Source organism: Uranotaenia lowii, chromosome 1 (genome assembly GCF_029784155.1).
Source record: "Uranotaenia lowii strain MFRU-FL chromosome 1, ASM2978415v1, whole genome shotgun sequence".
Classification (NCBI taxonomy): Eukaryota; Metazoa; Arthropoda; class Insecta; order Diptera; family Culicidae; genus Uranotaenia; species Uranotaenia lowii.
The window spans coordinates 25,458,433-25,473,001 of NC_073691.1; positions in this window are offsets into that span (position 1 = coordinate 25,458,433).

The following is a 14,569-nucleotide window of genomic DNA, read 5'->3' on the forward strand; positions in this document are numbered from 1 at the left end:
AATGAAAAAGTAATATTTTCACAAAAACATACGTACAAAATAAAAGATGAAGATATTTGTAAGCTATATTTATGAAAGTTAAGGAAAGCATTTTAACAAGAAACTGATGAAAAAAATTGGAATTTTATCCTGTTTGCTGTAATTCACGGTTTTCTGGATTTCACGGAGTGTTTCATTTGTTTATTGTACTTAAAGAAGATAAAAAATAAATTTAGATTTTTCAAAGATTAAAACAAGTGTCGTATGTCAGTTATAAAAATGCACTTCTGAAATCTGTGAGAGGTGTTTGCAAATTTTTCGTAGTTTTTTTTTTTGTAAAAGATAAAATGTTTTCTGTCACCGTGTATTACAAGTACCTTCTCTTAAGAAATTTTAAGCTTCTCAAACGATCTTAAGTAGTGTCAATAGTCAATAGTTACAATCTCGACTTTGAACTTAGTCCAAATCCTCGAAATCTCATCCCAGCTCCTAAATTTTACAACAGTTTTTCTAAAAATTTCTCACTCATTGATAGTAATTTTGTCCGGAATATTAAACTCCAAAAGTAAGACTCCAAAAAGTCCAACAGATTCCAAAAAGACAGACTAAGCTTGAAAGATTGCTCAGTATTTATGCCGATTTTTTCACTTTACTTGCAAAATAAAAAACCAAAATTAAATTGAGTCCTTAGAATTATGTATCTTGCGTCCAAAATAAAATATTTAAACAGATGTTGTCAAAGTAAACAAGATCGAATTATTGAAAGCCTGAAGTATGATTTTGAATCGGCTTTATTTAAAAAATAACTATTTTTATGTGTTTTTCTTCTTTATTTTGATGGAAAAATTCTTAAATTTGCCTGGATAATGGCCGGGTTTTGTAAAAAAAATTTGAAACAATGAATAAACAATTGAAATTTCTGTTTATCTAAGCTAAAAAACAAACCCCTGTAAAGAAGCTAATGACTTTTTTGCCTTATAAGATATGAAGTTACAGTCTTCGACAAAGTTGTTCAGCGGAATATTTTCTTTAAATAATGTACAAAAACCATAAACAGGCCCGGTTTCACAGAAGAAACGAGAATGATGTTGATTTTTCAGTACAAAATATTAAATTTTCTTCTACAAACCTAAAGGTTGAAATTTACTCATGTAAACATTATTTAAAAATTCGGCAAAAAAACATGGATGAATTTTGGACCAAACCAAAGCTTTTTGGACCCCAGCGTTTGAGAAATTAAAAAATGACCCCAAACCGAACCAATGTATTGGATATGGTTCTATATTTATTAGAGACACCACCCTTCTTCCAGTGAGTGGGTACATAGAAAGAGGGGAGGGTGACCCCATACAATTATGTTACCTAGCAAAATATCTTAATTTATGTTGACGAAACCATCAAATGGTATTTAAAGGGTATTTAATGCAACTTTTTCATTTGTGAATAACTTTTGAACGGATGGATAAAAATTGATGAAATTTTCTGTTATACTAGCTAGTAACGGAATGTTTACATGTGCAAAAATTTGTGGCAATCTGTCATGTTTTTTCTTCGAGATAGCGTCTAATGAATAAATTCATTTACCAAAATGTTTGTGCAGGTTCGTGACATATGTTAGAAAGTCTCATTGAGAGGTTCCAAAAAAAACTGGAAATGAACTATGCGACCAGAATTGATGTGTTAAATCGTTCGAGAAATCCGAGAGGATTCAACAGTAAACTGAAATTTGAATAAAAATATAAAATAATAAATTCCATGAAGGTGTGGGAAGTGAGGGACCAAACATCGTGTCTGAATGATACAAAAAAGTTGTTTACCGATAAAATAAACCTAATACGATGGTAAAATCGTGCTCAAAATGGTAGACCCATGAGCGGGGTGAAATTTTGAAAAAAATCGTGAAAGCAATCGATACCAACTTTTTATGCTGGCATCTAGGGGATCTCCTGTCAAAATTTTTTCATTAAAAAGCTTGGCTAAGGCTAAGATTTGGCTAAGGATCTGTGGAAGATGCAAATCGATAAGAAGTACATAACGATTGGCACAATTATCGGCCAAATATACAGAAAAAAAACCTAACGGCCAAAACAATATATAAACTCTCTGGAGCCACTTTTAATTGAATTTGACTAGTTTCTTTTTTCAAATGCCACTTCTTCTCGCACTTTCGACATTTCATTTTCATTCCGTGGAATCAAAAACCTTTTTTTTAAACTCTCTGGAGCCACACTTGATGGATTTTGATTGGTTTCCTTCCTCCAAAAAAAAAAACTCCTTGAAAATGTTTCAATATTTCAAAATTAAAAAAAAAAATTCAAATGTCAAATGTCAAAAAGAGCGTAGTGCTTATCTAGGAACATAACAGAATACGGTATCCGGAAAACTTATTTTCGGCAGTATTGTAAATCTAAAAAAGTTTCATTGCACTTTCAAAAGCTGGGACGGTAATGCTGCGGCTTGAAACATAAAACTTCAAATACTCTAAAAATCCTCAACAGCTTTAACAGTTTAACGTTTTTAAGGCAGCTTTTATGAATTTTGATATTTTTAGTTGTTTGATTCCATCTTGATTTTCTTTCCAACTTATATATTTATGCAAAACTACCAAATCCTCAACAAAGGGCCGTTACCAATAATCGAGTGAATAAATTTCAATCCAGAAAGTGCGTTAAGTAGCTGTTGCTGGTACCTACTGGTGTGATCTTCACTCACCCTGCCAATTTTCCTCGAGACCAGCCAGCACAAGACAGCACATATCGAACAAGACACCAATAATAGATTGTGTAGTTTATGTTGATCGAATGACTTCATGCTATGATAATGAGATTGTGTCTCCCCGCTCCGAAATCCGCAACCTCAGTTCCTTCAATCTGCAATTTTCGACCGTCACACAGTGGTTCAAAATCAAAAAAAGGTGGAAAAAATTAATAAAAAGCTTTTTTTGTTGAAGATTGTGTGCGGAAAGTTGAAAATTTTTCAATTATATATGAATATTTTTGTTAAAATTAAGTAAAGGCTCCGAAATTCCTCTAGGTCAGCGGTATGAATATTAAAACTGAAGTTTTATGGTGAATTTGCATACATATCGAAGGAAACATGGCTTGGTTTTTCTGTATAAATACTTTAAAATTTTCATTTTTGAACCATACAGCGTTTCACTCAATGCCATCGTATTCAAAATATAGCAAAAACTAGCAGCTGATTTTAAGATATGTTTTTGTTGAGGCTTCCACCTATCCAATGGTATATAATTTACCACGGCGATCGGCAGCGCAAGCTATATTTTTGCTACTGAAAAATAAACAGAGTAAATCAAACTTTTTTTAAAATCAAATTTTTGGTTCTCAACTAAGTGAAACTTTATTAGTTCATGATATTAAGGATGTTTTTCATCTCAAAACTGTGAAATGGATTATAATTTATCGTTTCGGTATAGACATTTATGAATTTTTTAAGTTATAGATGCCTTTTTCAATCGTTTACAGTAAAAAATAATTCTAAGGTGGTGAAAAGAGCGAAGAGCATTTGAAATAGAAGCTTGACCACATACTAAATTCTTTGTCCCACACCAATTAACTGTATTGAAGAAGTAGTACCCAATAGAGAAGGCACTACGTTTTTCGATACAGTTAATTATGGATGGTTCGACCGCCATGTGAGTGTGCACATGTGCCGAACGGACAAAAAATTTAGCATGTGGTTGCTCTGTTAAGTCTTCTATTGTGCGATATCGTTCCATCGATGGCTAGGTAGATTTCTTATTTTCGTTTTGTGCGGATGTTCCAACTGGATTGAGTTGTCGCATACGGTCAACGGTCAGAAATCTTGGCCTAACTATTTTCGATTATCGGAACGATGTTTTGTAATTGATTTTTATAGCCGAATTATTTTTATTATTTAAGAGGAGAAATCACCGTGAATTTGTTTTATGAAATGAATTTGCGGCTTTATCGGTGAGGGTTAAAGAGTTGAAATGAAAGACGGATAGAAGATCAGAAGAAAATTCTAAGGTGGTGAAAAGAGCGAAGAGCATTTGAAATAGAAGCTTGACCACATACTAAATTCTTTGTCCCACACCAATTAACTGTATTGAAGAAGTAGTACCCAATAGAGAAGGCACTACGTTTTTCGATACAGTTAATTATGGATGGTTCGACCGCCATGTGAGTGTGCACATGTGCCGAACGGACAAAAAATTTAGCATGTGGTTGCTCTGTTAAGTCTTCTATTGTGCGATATCGTTCCATCGATGGCTAGGTAGATTTCTTATTTTCGTTTTGTGCGGATGTTCCAACTGGATTGAGTTGTCGCATACGGTCAACGGTCAGAAATCTTGGCCTAACTATTTTCGATTATCGGAACGATGTTTTGTAATTGATTTTTATAGCCGAATTATTTTTATTATTTAAGAGGAGAAATCACCGTGAATTTGTTTTATGAAATGAATTTGCGGCTTTATCGGTGAGGGTTAAAGAGTTGAAATGAAAGACGGATAGAAGATCAGAAGAAAATTCTAAGGTGGTGAAAAGAGCGAAGAGCATTTGAAATAGAAGCTTGACCACATACTAAATTCTTTGTCCCACACCAATTAACTGTATTGAAGAAGTAGTACCCAATAGAGAAGGCACTACGTTTTTCGATACAGTTAATTATGGATGGTTCGACCGCCATGTGAGTGTGCACATGTGCCGAACGGACAAAAAATTTAGCATGTGGTTGCTCTGTTAAGTCTTCTATTGTGCGATATCGTTCCATCGATGGCTAGGTAGATTTCTTATTTTCGTTTTGTGCGGATGTTCCAACTGGATTGAGTTGTCGCATACGGTCAACGGTCAGAAATCTTGGCCTAACTATTTTCGATTATCGGAACGATGTTTTGTAATTGATTTTTATAGCCGAATTATTTTTATTATTTAAGAGGAGAAATCACCGTGAATTTGTTTTATGAAATGAATTTGCGGCTTTATCGGTGAGGGTTAAAGAGTTGAAATGAAAGACGGATAGAAGATCAGAAGAAAATTCTAAGGTGGTGAAAAGAGCGAAGAGCATTTGAAATAGAAGCTTGACCACATACTAAATTCTTTGTCCCACACCAATTAACTGTATTGAAGAAGTAGTACCCAATAGAGAAGGCACTACGTTTTTCGATACAGTTAATTATGGATGTTCCGATAATCGAAAATAGTTAGGCCAAGATTTCTGACCGTTGACCGTATGCGACAACTCAATCCAGTTGGAACATCCGCACAAAACGAAAATAAGAAATCTACCTAGCCATCGATGGAACGATATCGCACAATAGAAGACTTAACAGAGCAACCACATGCTAAATTTTTTGTCCGTTCGGCACATGTGCACACTCACATGGCGGTCGAACCATCCATAATTAACTGTATCGAAAAACGTAGTGCCTTCTCTATTGGGTACTACTTCTTCAATACAGTTAATTGGTGTGGGACAAAGAATTTAGTATGTGGTCAAGCTTCTATTTCAAATGCTCTTCGCTCTTTTCACCACCTTAGAATTTTCTTCTGATCTTCTATCCGTCTTTCATTTCAACTCTTTAACCCTCACCGATAAAGCCGCAAATTCATTTCGTAAAAAATAAAAAATCCTATTTTTTATTTTTGTGTTTCAGTTGTCGTTCTTGTTTGTTTCATGGAACGGGTATAAAGAGTCCTAGAAAATATCTAATTACATCAAAACGTTCCTTGAATATTGGAGATTCGATTCCTACATAACAAATTTGGTAGTCGCTGACTTAAAAAATTGACTTTTTCCAGCTTTGGGGATTTGAACCACTGTGCGTCAGAGGCCTGCCTCTTGTAAGCGTGAAAGCGTTCATCTCTGAAGGTTTTGTCATCGAAAGCACCGACTGACTTACTGAATGGATGGATGGATGGCTGGATGAATATGTTCGGCAGAAGCTATCTGAGCGGGACTTATAAGACAATTCCCGGGGGCAGTAAACCGTATAATCTGTGATGCTTAATCAAATCGCCTCGCATGTGTACCTGAGCTTATTTCGGCCCTGTAAGGTCGTCAAAGGGAAAAGAGAGGTGGAGGGGCAAAACATAACCAGAACCACCCATTCTGGGATGACAATTTTAGTACCCACCTACTGCTAAATCCATCACCTTCCAGATGGTGCAAGGATTTTGGAGGGACCAGCATTCAACAACACCCTACATATCTTCGTGAATGGTGTATTTTGGGATCTGGGTAACTTAACCTGAAGTAGAGGCCTTTTGATTAGAGTGGTGCGTTGGTCGTTTATCACATTAATGAACGTGAACTTAATTGATTCTTGAAGACTTAAATTTTTGTTGGAATAAAATTGGTTATTAGTCTTGTAAAATCATTATCAATTGAATGATTTTTTTTATAACAAGACCTTCTGGTAACAAATATTATCGTCTGGTGCTAAATTGTTTTTTTTTTCTAAATATACCGCTTTGAATTTCTCGGAAACGAAAAGGAACCAGAAGTACATTGCTCTGAGAAAACAATTTTTAATTAATGCGATTACACGTCGTAAACATCCGCCTACAGTTTTCATAAGAATTTCCCTTCAAAAGCTCATTACAGTTCGTATATCTCTGTCTGCGATTTTTCGCCCCCAGCAGCATGTTTCTTTCTGCTGAATCTTCGCAAACGCTTAGCAAATAACAAAACCGCCCCGAGACGACTGAATGGAAGGGGCGAGTCACTGATAGTATCAACTTTCCGCTTCAGCCTTGCCAAGATTTGAGCGACATAAAGTTTCCGATTTACGAGTAATTGCTCTTTCGTGGAACAGACCGAGTTCGCTTTCCTCCTTTCCGGTGTTAAAAAGAGGTTGTAAACTCAATGAGATTAAACATACGCTTCGATGGTTTACAGCCTCGAGAGAAATTGGATTAAAATTTAAAATATGGGAAGAAGATAAAACAACTTTTCTAACTGAAAAATATTTTAATCAGATATTATTGATTAATTTCATTCAGTGTTGTTTCCACTCAGATACCTTTAAAACCGAGAAAAATTCCACATATTTCCACCCTCCTCTTCAGCGAAAATGATACAAGACTGCCAAAAGCAATTCTGGAAAGAAGTACCCAAACTTTCGATCGGAAAATGTGCTCAAGAGGCGACCACTCCATTGAGGGGATAATGATTATTGTTATCACTTTATCTGTACTTCTTGAACAAACCGACTCAGTGATATTTCCCACAACCATTAAAGAGGAAAACGGCAGTAAAATGGGAGGTGTTGAAAGCTGTCCAGGGGAAAAGATTCGTTCGGTAAGTGTATCGAAACGTTCTTGAAGCACACCCATTATCATCGTTCTCACAATCCTCATGGTTGTCGTCATTTCCCCATGTCGGTTTTGTTTCTGGTCCAAGATTTTTCCGTCCCAGATTTTACCACTTTTATGAAGAGCCACCTCTCCAAGGGACGGTTTGGTTTTCTAAGAGTTGTTTGAAGTTCATTCACCACAAGTGGACAAGTCATTCGAGAGTGGACCGACTCGAATTTTGATCCAGGCTTTAAATGCCCTTTTCAACGGTGGTTCCAGAAATGAGGAGTCTTGTTTGCAATATGGAATGGAATTGAATTTAAAAAAAATATTATTTTTATTAGCACTTTAAACTGTTAAGACATTTCAGTCCCTTGAGATTCTTCAGACTTTCCAGACTTTTCAGATTTTTCAGACTTTTCAGACTCTTCAGACTTTTCAGACTTTTCAAAGTTTTCAGACTTTTCAGACTTCTCAGACTTCTTAAACTTTTCAGACTTTTCAGACATTTCAGATTTTTCAAACTATTCAGACTTTTCAGACTTTTCAGACTTTTCTGACTTTTCAGGCTTTTTAGACTTTTTAGACTTTTCAGGCTTTTCAAACTTTTCAGACTTTTCATACTTTTCAGACTTTCAGACTTTTAGACTTTTCAGATTTTCTGATTTTTCAGATTTGTCTGACTTTTCATACTTTTCAAGCTTTTAGGCTTTTTAGACAATTCAAAATTTTCAGACTTTTCAGACTTTTCAGACTTTTCAGACTTTTTAGACTCTTTAGACTTTTCAGACTTTTAAGACTTTTTTTAGACTTTTAGACGTTTCCGATTTTCAAATTTTTCAGATTTATCTAACTTATCGAACTTTTCAGACTTTTCATACTTTTCAAGCTTTTTAATCTTTTAAGAAAAGACATTTAAAACTTTTCAGACTCTTCAGATTTTTCAGACTTTTTAAGCTTTTCTGACTTTTCAGACTTTTCAGACTTTTCAGACTTTTCAGACTTTTCAGACTTTTCAGACTTTTCAGACTTTTCAGACTTTTCAGACTTTTTAGACTTTTCAGACTTTTCAGACATTTCAGACTTTTCAGAATTTTCAAACTTTATAAACTTTCAAGACTTTTTATACTTTTCAGACCTTCAGACTTTCCAGAATTTCAGACTTTTCAGACTTTTCAGATTTTCCAGAGTTTTCAAACTTTTCATACTTTTCAGGCTTTTCAAACTATTACGACTTTTAAAACTTTTCGAAAATTTCTGGCTTTTCAGACTGTTTAGACTTTTAAGACTTTTTAGACTTTTTAGACTTTTCAGATTTTTGAGACTTTTAAGACTTTTCAGACTTTTCAGACTTTTCAGACTCCTCTGACTTTTCCGATTTTTCAGACTTTTTAGATTTTCCAGATTTTCCAGACTTTCCTGACTATTCACACATTTCAGAATTCTTTGACTTTTTCGACTTTTCTGACTTTTCTGACTTTTCTGACATTTCAGACTTTCAGACTTTTTATATTATCCAGATTTGCAAGACTTTTCTGACTTTTCACTCATGTCACATTTCTTAGACTTTTTCGACTTTTTGACATTTAAAACTTTTCAGATTTTAAAGATTTTAAAGATTTTATAGACTTTTCTGACTTTTCACACATTTCAGACTAATAAGACTTTTCAGTTCTTTTAGACTTTTCAGATTTTTAAGACTCTTCCGACTTTTCAGTCCTTCCAGAATTTTCAGAATTTTCAGACGTTTCAGAATTTTCAGACTTTTCAGATTTTTCCGACTTTTCAGATTTTACAGACTTTTCAGAATTTTCAGACTTTTTATACATTTCAAACTTTTCAGATTTTGGAGACTTTTCAGATTTTTCAAACCTTTCAAAGTTTTCAGACTATCCAGACTTTTTAGACTTTTCAGTTTTTTCAGACTTTTCAGAATTTTCAGAATTTTCAGACTTTTCAGACTTTTCAGACTTTTAAGACTTTTCAGACTTTACAGGCTTTTCAGACTTTTCAGATTTTACAGACTTTTCAGATTTTTCAGGCTATTCAGTCTTTTCAGACTTTTCAGGCTTAAGACTTTTCTGATTCTTCAAACTTTCAGACTTTTAGAGAATTTTAAGACTTTTAAAACTTTTCAGACTTTTCAGAAATTTCAAACCGTTGCGACTTTGAGGACTTTTCAGCCTTTTTAGACATTTCAGACTTTTCAGATTTTTCAGACTTTTTATACTTTTCAGACTTTTCAAACCTTTCAGACTTTTCAGACTTTTCAGAAAATTCATACATTTCAGACTTTTCAGGCTTTTCAGACTTTTAAGACTTTTCAGATTTTTGAGACTTTTTAGCATTTTCAGACTTTTCAGACTTTTCAGACTTCTCTGACTCTTCAGACTTTTTAGACTTTTTGATTCTTCTGACTTTTCAGACTTTTCAGACTTTTTAGATTTTCCAGATTTCCAAGCCTTTCCTGACTTTTCACACATTTCAGATTTCTTTGACTTTTTTGACCTTTCTGACTTTTCAGACTTTTCAGACTTTTTAGATTATCCAGATTTGCAAGACTTTACTGACTTTTCATACATTTCACACTGTTTAGACTTTTTCGACTTTTTGACATTTAAAACTTTTCAGATTTTTAAGATTTTCCAGATTTTCTGATTTTTCTGACTTTTTACACATCTCAGACAAATAAGACTTTTCAGTTCTTTAAGACTTTTCAGATTTTTAAGACTCTTCAGACTTTTCAGTCCTTCCAGACTTTTCAGAATGCTCAGACTTTTCAGAATGCTCAGACTTTTCAGGTTTTTCCGACTTTTCAGATTTTTCCGACTTTTCAGATTTTACAGACTTTTTAGAATTTTCAGACTTTTTATACATTACAAAATTTTCAGACTTTTAAGACTTTTCAGTCCTTCCAGACTTTTCGGACTTTCCAGACTTTTCAGACTTTTCAGAATTTTCAGACTTCATACATTTCAAACTTTTCAGATTTTAAAGACTTTTCAGACCTTTCAAACCTTTCAAAGTTTTCAGACTTTTCAGACTTTTCACACATTCCAGACTTAAAAGATTTTTCATACTTTTCAGACCTTCCAGACTTTTCAGACTTTTCAGACTTTTCAGACCTTCCAGACTTTTCAGACTTTTCAGACTTTTCAGACCTTCCAGACTTTCAGACTTTTCAGACTTTTCAAACTTTTCAGACTTTTCAGCCTATTCAGCCTCTTCAGAATTTTCAGATTTTTTAAGCTTTTCAGACTTTTTAGACTTTTCAGATTTTTCAAAATTTTCAGTCTTTTCGGTCTTTTCAGACTTTTCAGACTTTTCAGACTTTCAGGCTTTTCAGATTTTTCAGATTTTTGAGATTTTTTCTGACTTTACAGAGTTTTCAGACTTTTCAGACTTTTCAGACATTTTAGACTTTTCAGATTTTTCAGATTTTTCAGAATTTTCAGATTTTTCAGATTTTTCAGATTTTTCAGATTTTTCAGATTTTTCAGATTTTTCAGATTTTTCAGATTTTTCAGATTTTTCAGATTTTTCAGATTTTTCAGATTTTTCAGATTTTTCAGATTTTTCAGATTTTTCAGATTTTTCAGATTTTTCAGATTTTTCAGATTTTTCAGATTTTTCAGATTTTTCAAATTTTTCTGATTTTTCAGATTTTTGAGATTTTTTGACTTTTTAGATTTTTCAAACTTTTCAGACTTTCCAGACTGTTCAGACCGTTCAGAATTTTCAGATTTTGTAGACATTTCATAATCTCTAGGCTTTTCAGATTTCTCAAACTTTTTAGACATTCCAGACATTTCTGATTTTTCTTCGTTTTCAGACTTCTCAATTTTTTCTGTATTTCTTGACATTTCAGAATTTTTAAGATTTTTCTCACTTTTAGACTTTCAAAATTACAGACTATTCAGACTTCTCATTATTTTCAAAATTTTAGTCTTCTTTTAGTCTTTAAGTATCCGGGTCTTGTAGATTTTCCAAACTTTTTGGACATTCCGAACTTTTTTTAACTTTCCAGGCTTTTCAGAATTTTCAGACTTTTCCAATTCCGCAGGCTTTTCAAATCTTTGAGAATTTTCTGACATTCAGACTTTTGAAACTTTTAAGAATTTCTTGACATTTTAGAATTTTTCCAAAATTTTCAGGTTTTTTGAACTTTTGGACTATTCAGACTCTTTAAAAGGCCAGAGATTTTTCAGACTCTTAAGACTTTTCATATTGTCAGACTGTTCCATCTGTTCAAACTGTTCAGGTTTCTCAAATCATTTTTGTCCAATTTTTCAGAAGTTTCAGTCTGTTTAGACTTTCAGATTTAAAATCTTTTCCGATTTTTAGGACTTTTAGATTTTTCATACGGTTAAGACATTTCAGACCTCTCCGATTTTTCAATATTCTCATTTTTTTAACTTATCTGATTTTTGTACTTCTAGGTTCTATTTAGACGTTCCAGTCATTTCAGAGTTTTTCAGATCCTGCTCAGAGTTTAGATTTTTCCTTCTTGGACTTGTTAAACTCAGCAGACTCTTTGAAGACGTTTTGAATTTTACTTTGACTTTGTATTTTTAAAGACTTTTTGAATTTTATTCAAATTATTCTGTTTATTAAACTTCAGCTCAAAACTCATCACAATTGACTGTCATTTTCCGAAGCTCGATTTTAGGTTAGCATCTTTAAATTTCCGACTCATGGCTTTTTATTCTCCTTTTCTGACGCTCTAAACTTTACTCTCGATTCTTGAATTCCAACTAACGTTTTTCGACTCTAAGTTCTTTACATTCGATTCCCGGCAGTCGACTCTCTATTTTCACATCCTTACTCTTGACTCTCTTCTTTGAACTTTCGACTCTCCCATCTCGACTCTCAACTCTCCAGTTTTGATTCTCGACTCTCGGCTGTCGACTCTCAGCTGTCGACTCTCTAATCCTGACTCTTGAATCTCTACTTGGGGCGTTCGACCCTTCAATTTCGACTCTCAGCTCTCCAGTTTTGACTCTCTAATCTATCATCCTGACTCTTGATTTTCGACTTCGGACTTTCGACTCTCCACTTTCAGCTGTCGACGATCAGCTGTCGAATCTCTATTTCTCGTGTGAGCTTTCATTGCGACGTATGAAAAATCTTAAGAGTTCACATAAAACAACTGCAAAAGTTATCGAAACAATTTCAAAATTGAATAAACTGATTTTCGGCGATTTCAGTCACGAAAAAATCTTAAAACGATTTTTATTTCTTCATCCGACGTTTCGGCATTTATTATGCCTTTTTCAAGGAGTTGAAATTTCTCGTTTTAATTGTCCAAAAAGTTTTTTGAATCTGCTAAACTGTCTAATCGGGAAATGTAAGTCCAGTTGTTATTGATCTGGTTGCGATGGATATAACACTTTGCAAGTTTTGAATACGAAAACGGATATAAAATGATTTGCAATATTTTGGATGTTGTTTTTCACTTAGCCACTACTGATGTTTGTTGTATTTTTACACTGTTGTATTTTTACAACAAACATCAGTAGTGGCTAAGTGAAAAACAACATCCAAAATATTGCAAATCATTTTATATCCGTTTTCGTATTCAAAACTTGCAAAGTGTTATATCCATCGCAACCAGATCAATAACAACTGGACTTACATTTCCCGATTAGACAGTTTAGCAGATTCAAAAAACTTTTTGGACAATTAAAACGAGAAATTTCAACTCCTTGAAAAAGGCATAATAAATGCCGAAACGTCGGATGAAGAAATAAAAATCGTTTCAAGATTTTTTCGTGACTGAAATCGCCGAAAATCAGTTTATTCATTACCCAACCAGTCGATAAAAAATTTTACTATTCAATTTCAAAATTAGTATTTCACATAAATATAGAATATGTTGTCCAGGCTACAAATATTCTAAATGGAAAGTAGTTGTGACTAGTTAATGTCAGTTTCTGTATTTTTTCGCAATAAAACTATTTGTTTACATTTTTTTTTTCATACAACGTAATGAAAGCTTACGCGAGATTTCAAGGTTCTGACTCTTAACTCTCTACTTGGGAGTTTCGACTTTCTACTTTTGACTCTCAACTTTCGATTCTCGACTCTCGACTGTCGACTTTCGACTCTTGACTTTCGACACTCGACTTTCGACTCTCGGCTGTCAGCTCTCGACTGTCGATTCTCGGCTATCGACTCTCCATTTCAACATCCTAACTCTTGACTCTCTACTTTGAACTTGCGACTCTTCACTTTTGACTCTCACCTCTCTAGTTTTGATTTTCGATTCTTATTTCTCGACTCTCGGTTATAGAATCTCGGTCCGTCAACCGGGAATCGAGAAGCCGAGAGTTGACAGCCGAAACTCAACAGCTGAAAGTCGACAGCCGAGAGTCGACAGACTCTCTACTTCTGAACTCTCCACTTATGACTCTCTTGTTTTGATTTTCGACTCTTCTTGACTCTCGAATATCGAATCTCGGTTGTCGACTCTCAGCTGTTGACTATCGGCTGTCGACTTTCAGCTGTTGAGTTTCGGCTGTCGATTCTTGGCTGTCGACTCTCGACTATCGACTCTCGACTCTCGACTCTTGGCTGACGACTCGCGGTTGTCGACTCTCTATTTCAACATCCTGACTCTTGACTCTCTACTTTTGACTCTCCACTTTCGACTCTCAACTCTCCAGTTTTGATTTTCGATTCTCATTTCTTGACTCTCGGCTATCGAATCTCGGTTGTCGACTCTCAGCTCTCATGGCTGACGACTCTCGGCTTGTGGATTCTCGGCTGTCGAGTCTCGGTTGTCGAGTTTCGGTTGTCGAGTCTCGGCTGTCGACTTTCAGCTGTTGAGTTTCGGCTGTCGACTCTCGGCTTCTCGATTCTTGGATGCCGATTCTTGGCTGTCGATTATCGGCTGTCGATTCTAGACTGTCGACTCTCGGCTGTCGACTCTCGGCTGTCGACTCTTGGCTGTCGATTATCGGCTGTCGACGCTCTGTTTCAACATCCTGACTCGTGACTCTCTACCTTGAACTTTCGACTCTCCACTTTAGGCTCTCTTGTTTTGATTTTCGACTCTCATTTCTTGACTCTCGGATATCGAATCTCGGTTGTCGACTCTCAGCTGTCGACTCTCGGCTGACGACTCTCAGCTGACGACTCTCGGCTTGTCGATTCTCGGCTGTCGAATCTCGGCTGTCGATTCTCGGCTGTCGACTCTCGGCTGTCAACTCTCGGCTGTCGACTTTTAGCTGTCGACTCTAGGTTGTCGACTTTCTATTTCAACATCCTCATTCTTGACCCTCTACTTTGGACTTTCGACTCTCCACTTA